Genomic DNA, 14,906 nt, shown 5'->3' on the forward strand with positions numbered 1-14,906 from the left:
TAAGAGGAAGAGAGTTGGTCATGGGGGACAGGAAGTTGAGGGGGTGGGGGTAGAATAGGGGGAAGAGGGAATCATAGGATCGAATACAGATCAGGCACCAGAGTGACCTCGAGTGATCTAAAGGGATAACACCAATTGGCCAGCTAAGCAATAGTGGAGAGACCACCTCGAATGCCCATTCCTGATAATGAACTTGATGTATATAACCATCTGGGAGCCTTCATCCTGTGACTGATGGAAGCAGAGGCAAACACACAATTAATCACTGAACTGAACCCAAGGAACCCAGTGACAGAGAGAGAGGAGTGATGAGCAAATTGGCAAAGAATGGGCTGGCAAAACCAGCAGAGACAGATGATCTGAACAGGGGAGAGCTCTTGGACCCCAGCCCGACAGTGGGGAGGCCAGCATGGGACTGATCTGGACCCCCCAAATGTGAGTGTCAGCGAGAAGGCCTGGGCAACCTATGGGGCCCTGAGCTGTGGATCAGTGTCTATCCCTGGTATACAAACAGTCTTCGTGTGCCTATAGCACAAAGAGGGATACTCTCTCAGCCTGGACTCTTAGGGAGTGCCTTGACCCTACCAAGAGTAAAATGACAGACTCTAGATATCCCCTATGTGGAAGGATTTGGCAATAGAGTGGGAGGGTGGGGGGAAGGGGAGTGCGGGAGGAGGGGAGGGAGAGGAAACTGGGATTGACATGTAAAACAAGCTATTTAAAATTAAAATAAAAAATAAATAAAATCAATCAAAAGAGATGAAGAAGGTCATTACATACTCATCACAGGTGAAATCCACCAAGATGAAGTGTCTATCCTGAACATCTATGCCCCAAATAAAAGGCATCCACATTCGTAAAAGAAACATTACTAAAACTTAAATCACATATAAAGCCCCACACACTTATAGTGAGAGATTTCAACACACCACTCTCACCACTAGACAGGAATACCAGATAAAAACTCAACAAAGAAGCAAAGGGTCTAATAGAAGTAATGACCCAATTGGGATTAACAGACATCTATAGAACATTTCATCCACATAAAAAAGAATATACCATCTTCTCAGCACCACTGCCTGGTAACTTTGCCAATATTAAACATTAATTTTAGAATTCTGTGGTTTATTATGTAACTACCACTTTAAACATGTGTTTTGGGGGCTGGAGAAAGAATCTTTTTGTATATCTATTGGCCATTTTCTTTTTGTTCATTACTGTTCATATTCCTATTAAAAGTGGGTTTTAAAATCATTGTCATTTAGGTAAAATACATCTATGAAGTATGGAGTGTACTTTTCAAACATTTACTATTGGTTAGGGCGAGATTATTTCTGTAGCACTTAAGTTGAATCCTCTTCTTATGGCCCACACTTGGTCACTCTGTATTACCTACCAGTTCTGTATTTTGGTGGCCACCAGCTCCTAGCAACTATGTGTTTGTTGCTGGTATGTTGTTACTGTTTGTATGCCATTATATGCAACCACCCACAGTTTGGTTGATTATGAAATAGTCTACAATACTTTGCAAAGATGACAAACTGACTAAGAATGAAAATAGACCCAGTTTTCAGAGTGATGTGTTATTGTAGATGGAAATCCTAGCTTAAAGAAGCTTGATTGTTTCTGGTAGAGCTTCCATACCTTTTGTAGGAGATCTGAGTGCTCACGCAGTAGTGGAGAGTGCCATGTCCTATGCACCTTGTCATGCTCTTAGTCTGCAAAGAGTTTGGTAAAAGAAAAATGCCTGTGCTGAGGACTTAAGAAATGTTCGTGATCCCAGCATCTGTTGTTGCTAAGGGGACACTGAGTTCAAAGCCAGAGTGAGCTATATATTGAGATGCTGTGTCAAATAAAGAAACAAAAATTGATCTGATTGTTATGATCTTTAGTCATCACCTCCATGGTTGTCACTAAGTAACCATAGTCTGTTTCCTTCACATAGTTTCCCAATATACTACAAATAAGCAAAACAGACCTTGTTAGTTAGGGTTTCTGTTGATGTGAGGAAACACCGTGACCACAGCAGCTCTTATAAAGGAAACTTTTTTTGACACACAACAGCCATAGCTGATTTATTTAGCGCCTCTTATTTTCCCAGCTCTTGCTGCAGCTTTTCTCAGTTAACCCATACAGCATGCTGTAACACAAGAATTTTACGTTTTTCAAATGAGAATGGAATACACAGAGATGAAGAGATTAACCTGGGTACAGTGGCTCACGCCTGGAACCCCCATAATCAGGAGAATTGCTATTTAAGGTCAGCCTGGACTCAGTATGAGATGCCCTCTCAAAGCAACAACAACAGAAAGAAAGACATTAAATGATTCTCAGCTCCAAGAAAGAAAGAAATAACTGCCAGCCCCAACTGGCAAACTAGCATTGGGACCTGCCATGAGGCAAAAGCTGTGTGTCTGTAGTCTTGAAGCTGAAGGAGCAGAAACTATGGATGAGCAGAGGCTAGACAATGCAGTCAGAAGATGGCACAGTGGAGTGTCCTTGTGCCTTCTGAAAGATGAAGAAAACCAAACAAATCCATCAATTCCAAGCCAACTAGTTTACATGACATCTGAAGTGGCCCACAATTCCCAGATACACCAATGCCCTCACAATAAACTCCTCATTCTTGAGCATGCTTTGCGTAGCCAAGAAGGCTCCATTAGAGTAGAGTTGAGCAGAAGGCTTTACCAGTGTTCTTGATACAGGAGGACAGCACCAGGTCCTGGCTCATAGCTTGGGTAGGTACAGTCTGCAGAGTTCTGAGCTTGGAGTCCGAGCCTTCCCCCTTTAACAGGTGTCCTTTGGTCACCTGTGCTTGTAGCGGCAGGGCTGAAGTTTCAAGCCTGAGAGCTGGGCTTTGGTCCTACTCGAGGAGGCCCAGTCTTTTCAGAGTCAAACAAGAAGAAGTGGCTGTTGGTCAGGTCCTTGTAGATGACCTTAAAGACAAGTTTGGTCACAGTCCCCAAAAAGGTCTGAATGTCCTCAAAGCGGTTGCTAACTTCAGCTACTTTGAGCAGACCCCCCAGCTTCGGCACTCGATTTGCTTCCTCAAGGAAGTCCCTGATGTTAGCTCACATTAGTGAAAGGCAAAACACAGCTACATCCACAGATTCATCCTCCAGAGGCACCTGGGCCATGTCACATACAGTGACCCTGGGGTCCAGAGAGGCCAAGTCAAAACAGTGCACAGGGTTCCGGACACTTGAAGCTAGGCGGCAATCTCCACAGCCAAAGTCAGCTACCACCAAGGATGCAGGTTTCTGTCGGAGATCTTTGGTAATAGGATCCACTGGGTACAGTGGCCACTTTTTCATTTGTTTCTGAAAAGCCCAGGTGATACAGGTGAAAAGCCTCGGGTCTTCCTGGAAGAGCGTTGGGCAGGTGAGTACAACTGTTCATTAAGGTATTGAAATTGGGCCCCATCCAGCTCGTTGTGTCATGCGTGCCCGCAGGGCTCCGGCTCTAGTCTGCTGACCGTCTGACTCTGGGGCAGGAGGCACCTCAGTCTCCTCTGTGGAAGCCACGGGAGGAACCTGGTCTGGAGGAACCTGGTCTGGTGTCTGAAGTGGTCGAATCTTGTTCTTGTGTCTCTGCTTATTCTTCTGTCGGTTCTGCCACTGTTTGCGGCTCAGCGCATGTGAGGAGTCACAGGGTGTGGACTCGGGGCTTCGCTTGGGTGGGTCAACTGTGGCAGTACTTGTCCTCGAAGTGTGAACTGCTATGTGGTCAACATTGTCCAGGTGCTGGGTTGGGTGTGAATGAGAATATTTCTGACATTTCTTCTTTCATAAAGGAAAACCTTTAGCTGGGGCTGGCTTACAGTTTCCGAGGTTTAGTCCATTATCATCATGACAGGACATGGTGTAGCATACAGGCAGACATGGTGCTGAAGAAGGAACTGAGACTCCTACATCTTGATTGGTAGGTAACAGGAAGTGAACTGAACTAGGTGTAGTTTGAGCATGGGAACCTCAAAGTCCACTCCCACAGGGACACACTTCCTCCATCAAGGCCACAACTAATCAACAAGGTCACACCTCCTACTAGTGTCACTCCTATGAACTTATGGGAGCCAATTATATTCAAAGTATCATACCCTGTCTCCAGGGATGTGCCTGATTCTTTGATCTCAAATAAACAGGTACATTACATGCAGGATGTATATATACTTCTTTCTGACTCAAATGGTAGGTCTCCAACTGGTCTTGTTACAACCTGTGACCACATTTCTATTAGTAAATCTCCCAACAAGTTTCATTCTGTGCAATTTTAGATTTGTCTGCCTCTCCTTTTTCTTTAAAAAATATGATTTTTAAATTTTATATATATGAAATTTTGCTATGTGCATGTATGTACACCATGTGTGTTCCTGTTTGATCACTTGAAACTGATTACAGATGTTTATTAACCATCATGCAGGGGCTGGGAATTGAATCTGGGACTTCTGCAAAAGTATCAACTGCTCTTAACCACTGAGCCATCTTTCCAGCCTGTCCATCTCTCATTCATACGTCTTACACTATCTTGGGGAAGGTTTTCATACAGTAGGACCAAATTGTTCTAGAAAAGTATATTATGATAAAACTTGGTTTATAAACCATGTAGCACACTCAGTGATTTAATACCCATACCTTTTCCTAATGAAAGGGACATGACAAACCAAGGATTAACATGTCTAGTTCTGCTAATCCCTGCTCTGCATAGCAAGACATATACTAGAGTTTTAAAATCACAAATGGCTTGGTCTGGTGTTAACCAAGCTTTTATGCTCAACTACTTGGGAGACTAAGGCAGGAAGATCCAAGTTCAAGTCCAGGTTAGCCAATTCTATGTGAAAATAAAGAGCAGATTAGAATTATAGCTCAGTGGTAAAGAGCTTGTCGTATGGGCCTGAGGCCCTGGGTACTTGCGATTCCTGGTGTTGTCAAAGGGAAATAGTAACACCAAAGTGTGTATAATGTTCTATTTAATAAACACTGAGCAGGATACAAGGACAATGTTAGGCTAGTGATATACCCCAATTGGTAAAGTACTTGTCTAGCCTCCAGGAAGCCCCAGTATTGCATAAAGTGGGCATTCTGGTACACACCTGAGTTCCAGCATTTAGGAGGTGAAAGCAGGAGGTTCAGAAGTCCAGGGTTATCATTGGCTATATAGTTAGCTCAAGACCAGCCTGAGACACATGAGATCCTTCCTCAAGTAAAAGAAAGAAGAAAAGAAGGAAGGAAGAAGTAGGACATGCAGAGAGAGTAATGGGGAGAGAGAACGAATATGCATACGAGAATGCTAGGAAGAGCTTATGTGGTGAAGAGTGTGATGAGGCTTGGAAAACTATTTTTAAAAACAAACACACTTTCCTGACTTCTTTTCAGTTTTATCTGGGGCAATGTTGTTTTAGCCAAGTAGAGTACTACAGACTTCATTTTGAAGGCATAGCATTTTGAAGATAGTCTCGCCCAGGGCTCAGGGAAGTTGTTTTGACTGGAGGGACATAGGTAGATTTCCCTAGACCTGGAGTTGGGGAATATTCAGTGTCACCATTTTTACAGAAATGATTATTTCCTTTGGAAGGGACATACAGAGCCAAAGATTAAAATACCAGGGATATAGCTTTTGATACCTACATGTTGTGAGTAGAAAAGTAGAGAGAAGGAATTTGAAGAGAGAGGTTTTGTAAAACAGATTTCCTAATGTTTTCTTGACATCCAAATTGCTTGGAGGGCTGGTTTTGAAATAGACTTGGAGGCATGTCATCCTTCACCATTCAGTGCTTTTCCTAGCCTTCTTACTAAGATTGAGCAGAGCCCACTTCCTTGCTGATTCAAATTTTGGAACCAAATATGAAGTAAGGAGCCACAGAAATGAGAAAGGCCTTGCCACAGATTCCCAGAATATCATAGCTAGTTCACTGAGATACTTGAGTAGCACTTATGCTAGATCATTATAATTCCCAGGCCCAAGCCGCTCTGTGTGTGTGTGTTCACATGTGCGTGCCCCGTGCATGTAGAGCCAAAAGTCTGTGTTAGTGTCTTTATCCTTTTCTGTCTTCTTCTTTTGTTCTGCTTTTGTTCTTTGAGACAGGGTTTCACTGTGTATCCCTAGCTATAGACAGCTGTAGACAAATTCTGTAGACCAGGCCACATCTTTTTGAGACAGTATCTAACTTTACCTATAGCTCATCAGTATGGCTAGTCTGACTGGCCAGTGAGCTTTGGAGATCCTGTTTTCTCCAACCCCCCCTCCAGCACTGGGGTTACACACACCACCACCATACCCAGCTTCTTTTACATAGATGCTGGTGATCCAAACTCAAGTTTCATGCTTGCACAGAAGGCGCCTACTCTTCCCTTTAAAAATAATGGATGGTTTTAAAAACCAGTGCCTGTTCATTTGAGTTTGGGTCATCTGTGAGTAGAATTTCTCTTCCAATCTCCCATACCCATTTAACCACAAATGACTTATCATTTTGTCTAAGTCAATTTCATTACTACTTGTCATCTGAGTTTCTGTAAGTTAAAATGAAATCCCAAGGAAACTGAAAACCTTTTTAATCCATCTGTGAAGACATTGGAGAAATAAAACTCATCCAGTTTTCTAAAGTAATTGCTTTTCCCACATGGCCTGAAAAACACAAACTGGAACCGAGATAAAAGCTTTAGCCAGGAGGCATTGTAGTAAACACATGACCAAAGCCATGATGCTCCTGGGCTTGTGTTTTCCCCAAAGGACATCCAACAAGACACAAAAGTTTGAATACCTGATCATGTTTGTGTACATCTGCTATCTAACTACTCAGGAAGTTCAGGAAGGCTTGCTTGGGCTATATTGCAAGTTTGAGACCAGTCTTGGCTGCATAGTGAGACCCTGTCTTAAAGATAATTCCCTAAATCCCAAAACAAAGAAAATTAGCTAAATGGAAAGATTCAAGAGTTTGAACATAACTGGCAGAAATGGTTCTTTTCCTTGTCATCATTAGCATAATTTGTCTGTTAATTTGTGCAATTATAGGTTGATCATCCCTAGTTAAATCTAAATTCCTCTCGAATCAGAAACTGTGCCCGCATAATGCCACAAGAGACGAATTTGTACACTTGACATTATACATTATACTTTGATAACTTACAGTCAAAATGCAGGTGAACTAAAAATAGTATACTAAAATCATCTTTCAGGTATGTATATATGTATGAAACATGTAAAATGTAAATGTGTATCTATAAATATAAGTGCTTGCCATGAGTTAGCATTATTGTATTCATATTTATAATTAAGTTCCATTCCATAGGTATTTCATTTTTCATGTGTGTTTGTGTATGCAAATAGTCCAAAAATCTTTTAATTCCAAGTTCAAATATGTCTTCCTCCAAACATTTACGATAGATAAGAGATGCTCAGCCATCTTGTTCCCCTGCCTGAAAATTTGGCATTCAGAGGATAATCAGACCTTATTCTACAGCTGCTTGTGCTCTGGGAAGTCTGATTGATTGATTAATTGGCATTTCTAAGAATTTAACTGAAACCATATTTTAAATGTTTCTGATGAGGTCTGTGCCTTTGTTGATTGGTCAGTTGGTTAATTGATTGCCTCAGAATGAGTTCCAGGACAGGCTTTAAAGCTACACAGAGAAATCTTGCCTCAAACAAAACAAACAAAAACCTTCTTGAAACTTCTTCCATATTGGAACATGGAATTTGGGGTAACCTAAACCTGTGTTCCCAGGCTGCACTCACTCAAATATGGCCCTGAATAAATTATCTCTTATTCCCTTTAAGGTGAGAATTAGGTTTTTTTGTGTCAACAGTTAGGTACTTTATGAGACCCTGCCTCAGAGTAATAGCATAAATCAGAGAGTATATGTACACGACATAGCCACATATACACAGCCACACATCTACATATACAACAGAGTACAGATACATAGTCCCCCCCACACACACACACGTGCGCGCACACACACACACACACACACATATATATATATACATATATATATATATATATATATATATATACCGCAGGCACACATGTACATTTACATAAATATCCACACAGCATACATAGCATATGTAGTATACATCTATTTATAAATACATGCCCACATTAAAACATAGCACAAGCATGTCACACTAGACTCTGTCTGCAGTATACATCTCTTGAACACCATTAAAAACACAGACTTGAATAAGGTCCCAACAGAACTCAAATTATTACATTTTGGTCCTTTAATTAATGCATATCTGTGACCTGATTTACTGGATTCTTATTAACTGGGGCAGTTAAAATCAGTTGGTGAGTCTGGCGAGCCCAGCTTCAGGTGAGATTAGGTCTCTGGGGGGGACACGCCCCATCCCCTGCCCAACACCCATCCCCTCGATCTTCTGGGGCCACTCCTGGCATCCCGCAGACCCATCCACACAGGAAAGACATCAGCCCTTCCAGGATCCAAACCCCGGTGAGCCCAGCTTCAGGAAAGACATCAGCCCTTCCAGGCCTCAAACACCAGCGAGCCCAGCTTCAGAAGACCCGCCCACGCAGGAAAGACATCAGCCCTTCTAGGCCCCAAACTCCTGCGAGCCCAACTTCAGGAAAGACATCATCCTTCCAGGCCCAACCTCCGGCAACCCCAGCTTCAGCTTAAGCTTCAGTGTCAACATCCCCAGCTTCAGCTTCAGGAAGGAAGGAGACGGAAAGACCCCACCTGCACCCACTGGAAGAAGAGAAGGGAAGAAGACAGAATAAGAGCTCACTCAGCAATAGAAAGACCAACATGACTCCACCAGAATCTAGAGAACCAACGCCAGCAAGACCTGAAAAGCACTACATAGATGAAGCAGAGGAGGCAGACCTTAAGAATTATTTTATGAAGATAATAGAGTCCCTCAAAAAAGAAATGAGGAAATACCTTAAAGAAATAGAAGAAAAAACAAACAAAAAATCCATGAATTGGGGGAACATTCAAGAAATAAACAAATTTCTCAAAGAATCTAAAGAGTACCAAGATAAAACAACCAAACAAATGAAGGAAACAATTCAAACAGTTGAAGGATTGAAAGCTGAAATAGAAATGATAAAGAAAACACAGAATGAGGGATGCTGGAAATAGAAAAGCTGGGTAAACAATCAGGAACTACAGATGCAAGTATCACCAATAGAATACAAGAGATAAAAGAGAGAATCTCAGGTGTCGAAGACTCATTAGAGGATATAGAGTCATCAACAAAGAAAATCTCAAAACCAACAAATCCTTAACACAAAATATCCAGGAAATATGGGACATCGTGAAGAAGCCAAACCTGAGAATAATAGGTATAGAAGAAGGCAAAGAAATACAACTCAAAGGTACAGAAAACATATTCAACAAAATCATAGAAGAACATTCATTAACCTAAAGAAAGATATGCCTGTGAAAATACAAGAATCTTACAGAACACCAAATAGGCTGGACCAGAAAAAGAAGTCACCATGCCATATAATAATCAAAACATCAAACCTACAGAATAAAGAGAAAATATTAAGAGCAGCTAAAGAAAAAGGCCAAGTAACATACAAAGGCAGACCTATCCGAATTACACCTGACTTCTCAATGGAAACAATGAAAGCCAGAATATCCTGGGTAGATGTCCTACAAACACTAAGGGAACAAGGATGCCAGCCCAGACTACTATATCCAGCAAAGCTCTCAATTACCATAGATGGAGAAAACAAAATATTCCATGACAAAGCCAGATTTAAATAATATGTATCCATGAATCCAGCTCTACAGAAAGTGCTAGAAGGAAAACCTAGATCCAAGGAAGATAACTACACTCACAAAGACACAGCCAATATATAATCCCACTTTACAAAAGACCAAAAGAAAAAGGGAGGAGAAAATACACAAAATAACTTCACTAACGATAAATCAAGCACAAACAAGAATCATCAATCAATGGTCATTGATATCCCTCAATGTCAATGGCCTCAACTTGCCTATAAAAAGACACAGACTAGCAGAATGGATACGAAGACAGAACCCTTCCTTCTGCTGCAAACAAGAAACACATCTCAACATCAAAGACAGACGTTATCTCAGAGTAAAGGGTTGGGAAAAGATCTTCCAATCAAACGGTCCCAAGCAACAAGTGGGTGTAGCAATCCTAATATCTAACAAACTAGACTTCAAATTAAAATCAATCAAAAGAGATGAAGAAGGACACTTCATATTCATCAAAGGAAAAGTCCATCAAGATGAAGTCTCAATTTTAAACATCTACGCCCCAAATACAAAGGCACCTACATTCGTGAAAGAACCATTACTAAAGCTCAAAATGCACATAAAATCTCACACACTAATAGTAGGAGACTTCAACACTCTGCTCTCACCATTAGACAGGACTTCCAGACAGAAACTTAACAAAGAAACAAAAGAACTAATAGAAGGTATGACCCAACTGGGTTTAACAGACATACACCTATAGAACTTTCCACCCAAACACAAAGGGATATAACTTCTTCTTGGCGCCACATGGAACCTTCTCTAAAATTGACCACATAATAGGAAACATAGCAAATCTCCACAGATACAAAAAAATTGGAATAACCCCCTGTAAATTATCAGACCGCCATGCAGTAAAATTAGAATTCAACAAAACACAAATCACAGAAACCCTACAAACTCATGGAAATTGAACAATGCACAATTGCACCATCCCTGGGTAAAGGAAGAAATAAAAAAGAAATTAAAGACTTCCTGGAATTCAATGAGAATGAAGACACAACATACACAAACTTATGGGACACTTTGAAAGCAGTGCTGAGAGGAAAGTTTATAGCACTAAGTGCCCACATGTAGAAACAGGAGAACAGTCATACTAGAGAATTAATGCCACCCCGAATGCCCATTCCTGATAATGAACTTGATGTCTATAACCATCTGGGAGCCTTCAGCCAGTGATTGATGGAAGCAGAGGCAAACACCCACACTTAAGCACTGAACTGAACCCAAGGAACCCAGTGACAGAGAGAGAGGAGCGATGAGCAAATTGGCAAGGAATGGGCTTCCAAAACCAGCAGAGACAGCTGATCTGAACAGGGGAGAGCTCTTGGATCCCAGACCGACAGCAGGGGAGGCCAGCATGGGACTGATCCGGACTCCCCAGAATGTGAGTGTCAGTGAGGAGGCCTCGGCAACCTATGGAGCCCTGAGCAATGGATCAGTGTCTATCCCTGGAATACAAACAGACATCCTGTGCCCATAGCACAAAGAGGGATGCTCTCTCAGCCTGGACTCTTAGGGAAGTGCGTGGACCCTACCCTGAGTGAAATGACAAACTCTAGATATCCCCTATGTGGAAGGAATTGGCAATAGGGTGGGAGGCTTGGGGGGGATGGGGGGTGTGGGAGGAGGGGAGGGAGAGGGAACTGGGATTGACATGTAAAACAAGCTATTTAAAATTAAAATAAAAAATTAAATAAAAAAATCAGTTGGTGATTTTATAGTGTAGACTTCTGCAAGCTTGGAGTTGGAAAGGGCCAAGGAAAATAGAGAAAGCAGGAAGGCACATTAAATTGCTGTGTCTATGGTAGTGTGAATAAGGATAAATTTCTCGATGGATCATTGCATACTAAGCTTCTATCTGCTGTCATTGTTATGCCAAGTTCGTGAGACCCCAAAAGACCACCAATGAGCCAACTCACTGATGCAAATGCATAAGGTTTAATGTTAAGTTACGATCCTCAGCAGGGACCCAGTCCTTCAAACTGGCACAGCAGCTGCAGGAAAAGGGTGCCTGGCCTCAATTGCAAGGGGTTTATAAAGGAAGAAAACCGCAAGCAGGTTGGCACGTGCCTTAGCTGTTCAGGATTGGGTAAGAGTAGGTGACCTTTGGATTCATTGACATGGGGGCTAGGGAATTTCAAAATTGTTACTAATGGTTACCCACAAGGACAGTTGTGATGAAAAGATGTTAGAAATAATGATATTTACCAAAATTAGGCATTGCCTGACCACCCGGATGGGGTCGTTTTGACTGGGGTGGGCACAGTTTGGGAGATCCTTGGAACTGCTTATGGTTCCTTGGCTGAAGCTGAATCAGCCTTGTAAGACGAAGGGAGTTTCTCAAGGTGGCTTTTTCAGTTTACCTTGCTCTTACAAGCATATGTGAACTCTGCCATGCAATGCTCTGCCAAATACAGAGCCCTCAAATGCTACATGGGATGTTTCTAAATAAGCCATGAAGGAACCTAGGGAGTCTTCTAGCCAGGAGAGAAGCCCAGTCTGGTTCAAGGCGTGTTTTCTCAGCATTTCTTTTACCCTGAATCATTATTTACAGACCCCATCTTTGCAAGTGAAGCTGACTCTGGTGTGTGAGTTCTCTTCAGTTTTCTGAGTAAGTCTCAGACAATTCAATCTGAGATCAGAGATCAGAAATCAGGGATTGCTTACTGCTCATATAGTTTAGCAGTACAGTGCTTGCTTAGCTTGTGTGAAACCATGCATTCAACCCTCCCAGCCAGTGTCATTTTGCATCCATTTTAACTCATGCATGTGAGTGACTAACAATACTTAGATTTTAGCAATAAATTGCAGGTCATTTGATTTTGGTTCTAAAACACAGTGGCTTTTTACCAAATAATACTAATTAAGTACCAGGATGTTTTAGCTGGGTACTACATGGCTACTACATTTCAGGAAGTTAAATATTAGGGAAGACAGTTCATGAGGACCTGATGTGGACCTAAGTTGTTTTGTTTTGTTGGTGATACCATGGAAATTGTGGTCCCCTCATGAGTAAAGGTTTTCAGAATGGACTCAAATAAAAGCTTGAGAACAATTTCATTAGAGTTTAAAAGAAGAACCTGGGGACAAGCAAGTTGTAAACCTAAGCAGCTGCGCAGGAGAGACTGGAGAAGAGAGGAAAGTGCTATGCTGATTGAGTTAAGCCAGTTTGGAGGTCAGCCACATGATGTGGAGAAGAATGTTATAGAAAGTGAAGAGGCGGGAAGGGTGGGATGTAGCTTAGTTGGTAGAGCCTAGGAAGAATGAAAATGTCCCCAGTACTAGAGAAAGAAGACAAACAACAATGAAAGGGAAAGTTACACTTTTCTAAGGCAGGCAAGCCCTACAGACCAGCAGCTTGTAGGGACTACACTAGGAAGCAGGAATGCAAGAAAGGAAACGTTTATTGTCTAAGTGAAAAGCTATTCCTTCTGTATTTTTTAGCATAGGTTAAGATGAACCTACCCTCTTGCAGTCCTTAGCATGTGAATAACCAGTCCAGAAATGTCAAATCTCTGCACAGGCCAGAGATTTCATCTTCTCTGCAAGAGGAAATAATTTTGCTTAATGAGTCTTTCCTGCTGCTATGTCAATAGGATGTCAGTTTCTAGCTGCATGCTAGTGTTGTTTGGCTCCCTATGTTTTGGGGGATGTAGGGCAGCAGGAGGACATTGACTGTAAACTCTGCTCTACTCTGGAGTATCTATTAACTAAGGAAGGGACCTTCCCATCTCTGCTCCTCAGAACACAGCAAGGTTAGCATCCACAAGGCAGGGCACTGGTATGATAGTCCTGCAGATCCCGCCTGTAGAACCCAGGTATTATGCATCATGTCTATGATGTAACAAGAGAGCAGAAGCAAGTGCATCTTAAGTACTCTGGATATGAAACAGGGATGGGTCTGCATTCCTTTTGTCAGTAATTAGGTTCTGTCATTTCATTGCTACTTATACATGCTGTCCTGTTTTGGGTCAGTCGCAAAGTTTTCTTGGTAGTGTGCTCCCCCATCCCAACCTATGGATCAAACTTAAGGCCTTGCACTTATTAGGTAAGTGTTCAGCCACTGAGTTATATACTGTATTCCTCAAAACTGATAGTTTTTCAGATAACTCACTTTGTAGCCCAGTCTGGTTTTTAACTAGATGGATGCAATCCTCCTACTTTGGCCTCCCAAATACTAGGATTACATGAAGTACAATGCCCAGCCCAAACGTCGGTTTTAGGCTGAGAATTGCTCTTTTCCATAAATCAAAGGTTTGTTTTCTACTTGGGATTGGTTTGGTGTGGTATGTTGGCACTACACACTTAATTGTTGCAAGTTTGCTAGTCAACCCATAAGCGTTTGGCATGAATAATCATATATCCAGACAAGCTTCTATATGGACATCATGAGCATGCCTATGAAAATATATGCATGTTGATGTGAAATGATAGTATAATGGGAAACTCTGTAAGTCATAGTTGCTTCCAAAATAAACAGTTGTTGTTTTCCTGGTTTGACATGTCTAATTTTAAAGATTTTTATGACTGAATTGATTCTTGGCTCATCTTGAAAGGTCTATCCCTGTGTATATAAGTGTTTCCCATATGCTATGTAAAAGCATTACAATGTGAATCAAATGATCCCAAACATATTTGTATCTGGCAATTTTCACAAAAACATGATTTTTTTTTCTTTGGGGGGAGGTATTTCTTTCAATTAAAGAAATGTAGTTTACATATACATGTATGTCTATACCAGGTCTATATATGTGTGTTATACATGCTTAATATGCCATATAGAACATGTTTCACAAATAGCCTAATATGTATAGCATGTGTTATGAATTTTTACCACATCACAAGCGGCAGTAGGCATGGGTGCTGGAAAATGGGTAGTCCTTAAAGTGATCTAAGAGAGAAGATCCTAATAAGAATTTTTGCCTAATTATTATTACATCTTCCTTTAGACAAGCAGATGCCCAGTGTTATGAAGTCGGTTTGAGAACATTGCAGGACCTACTGAATGAGAACCCACAGACCAATTCCACATTGCCTGAATTATCCCACTCCCAGGAAGACCTCCACAGGAGGGCCTGGACCAAGCCAGTACTCTACCTTGAGAATATACATACTCAGGGTAGAACACACTGTCAGACTTGGGACCCC

At 41.6% G+C, this 14,906-nt stretch overlaps 1 pseudogene; it reads right to left on the reverse strand.

Annotated features, from left to right (window-relative positions):
- Positions 1 to 2,805: 2,805 nt before the first annotated feature.
- On the reverse strand, positions 2,806 to 14,616 carry LOC121139917 (annotated as a pseudogene).
- Between the last annotated feature and the right edge of the window lie 290 nt (positions 14,617 to 14,906).

Source organism: Mesocricetus auratus, unplaced genomic scaffold, assembly GCF_017639785.1.
Source record: "Mesocricetus auratus isolate SY011 unplaced genomic scaffold, BCM_Maur_2.0 Super-Scaffold_100003, whole genome shotgun sequence".
NCBI classification, from domain to species: Eukaryota; Metazoa; Chordata; class Mammalia; order Rodentia; family Cricetidae; genus Mesocricetus; species Mesocricetus auratus.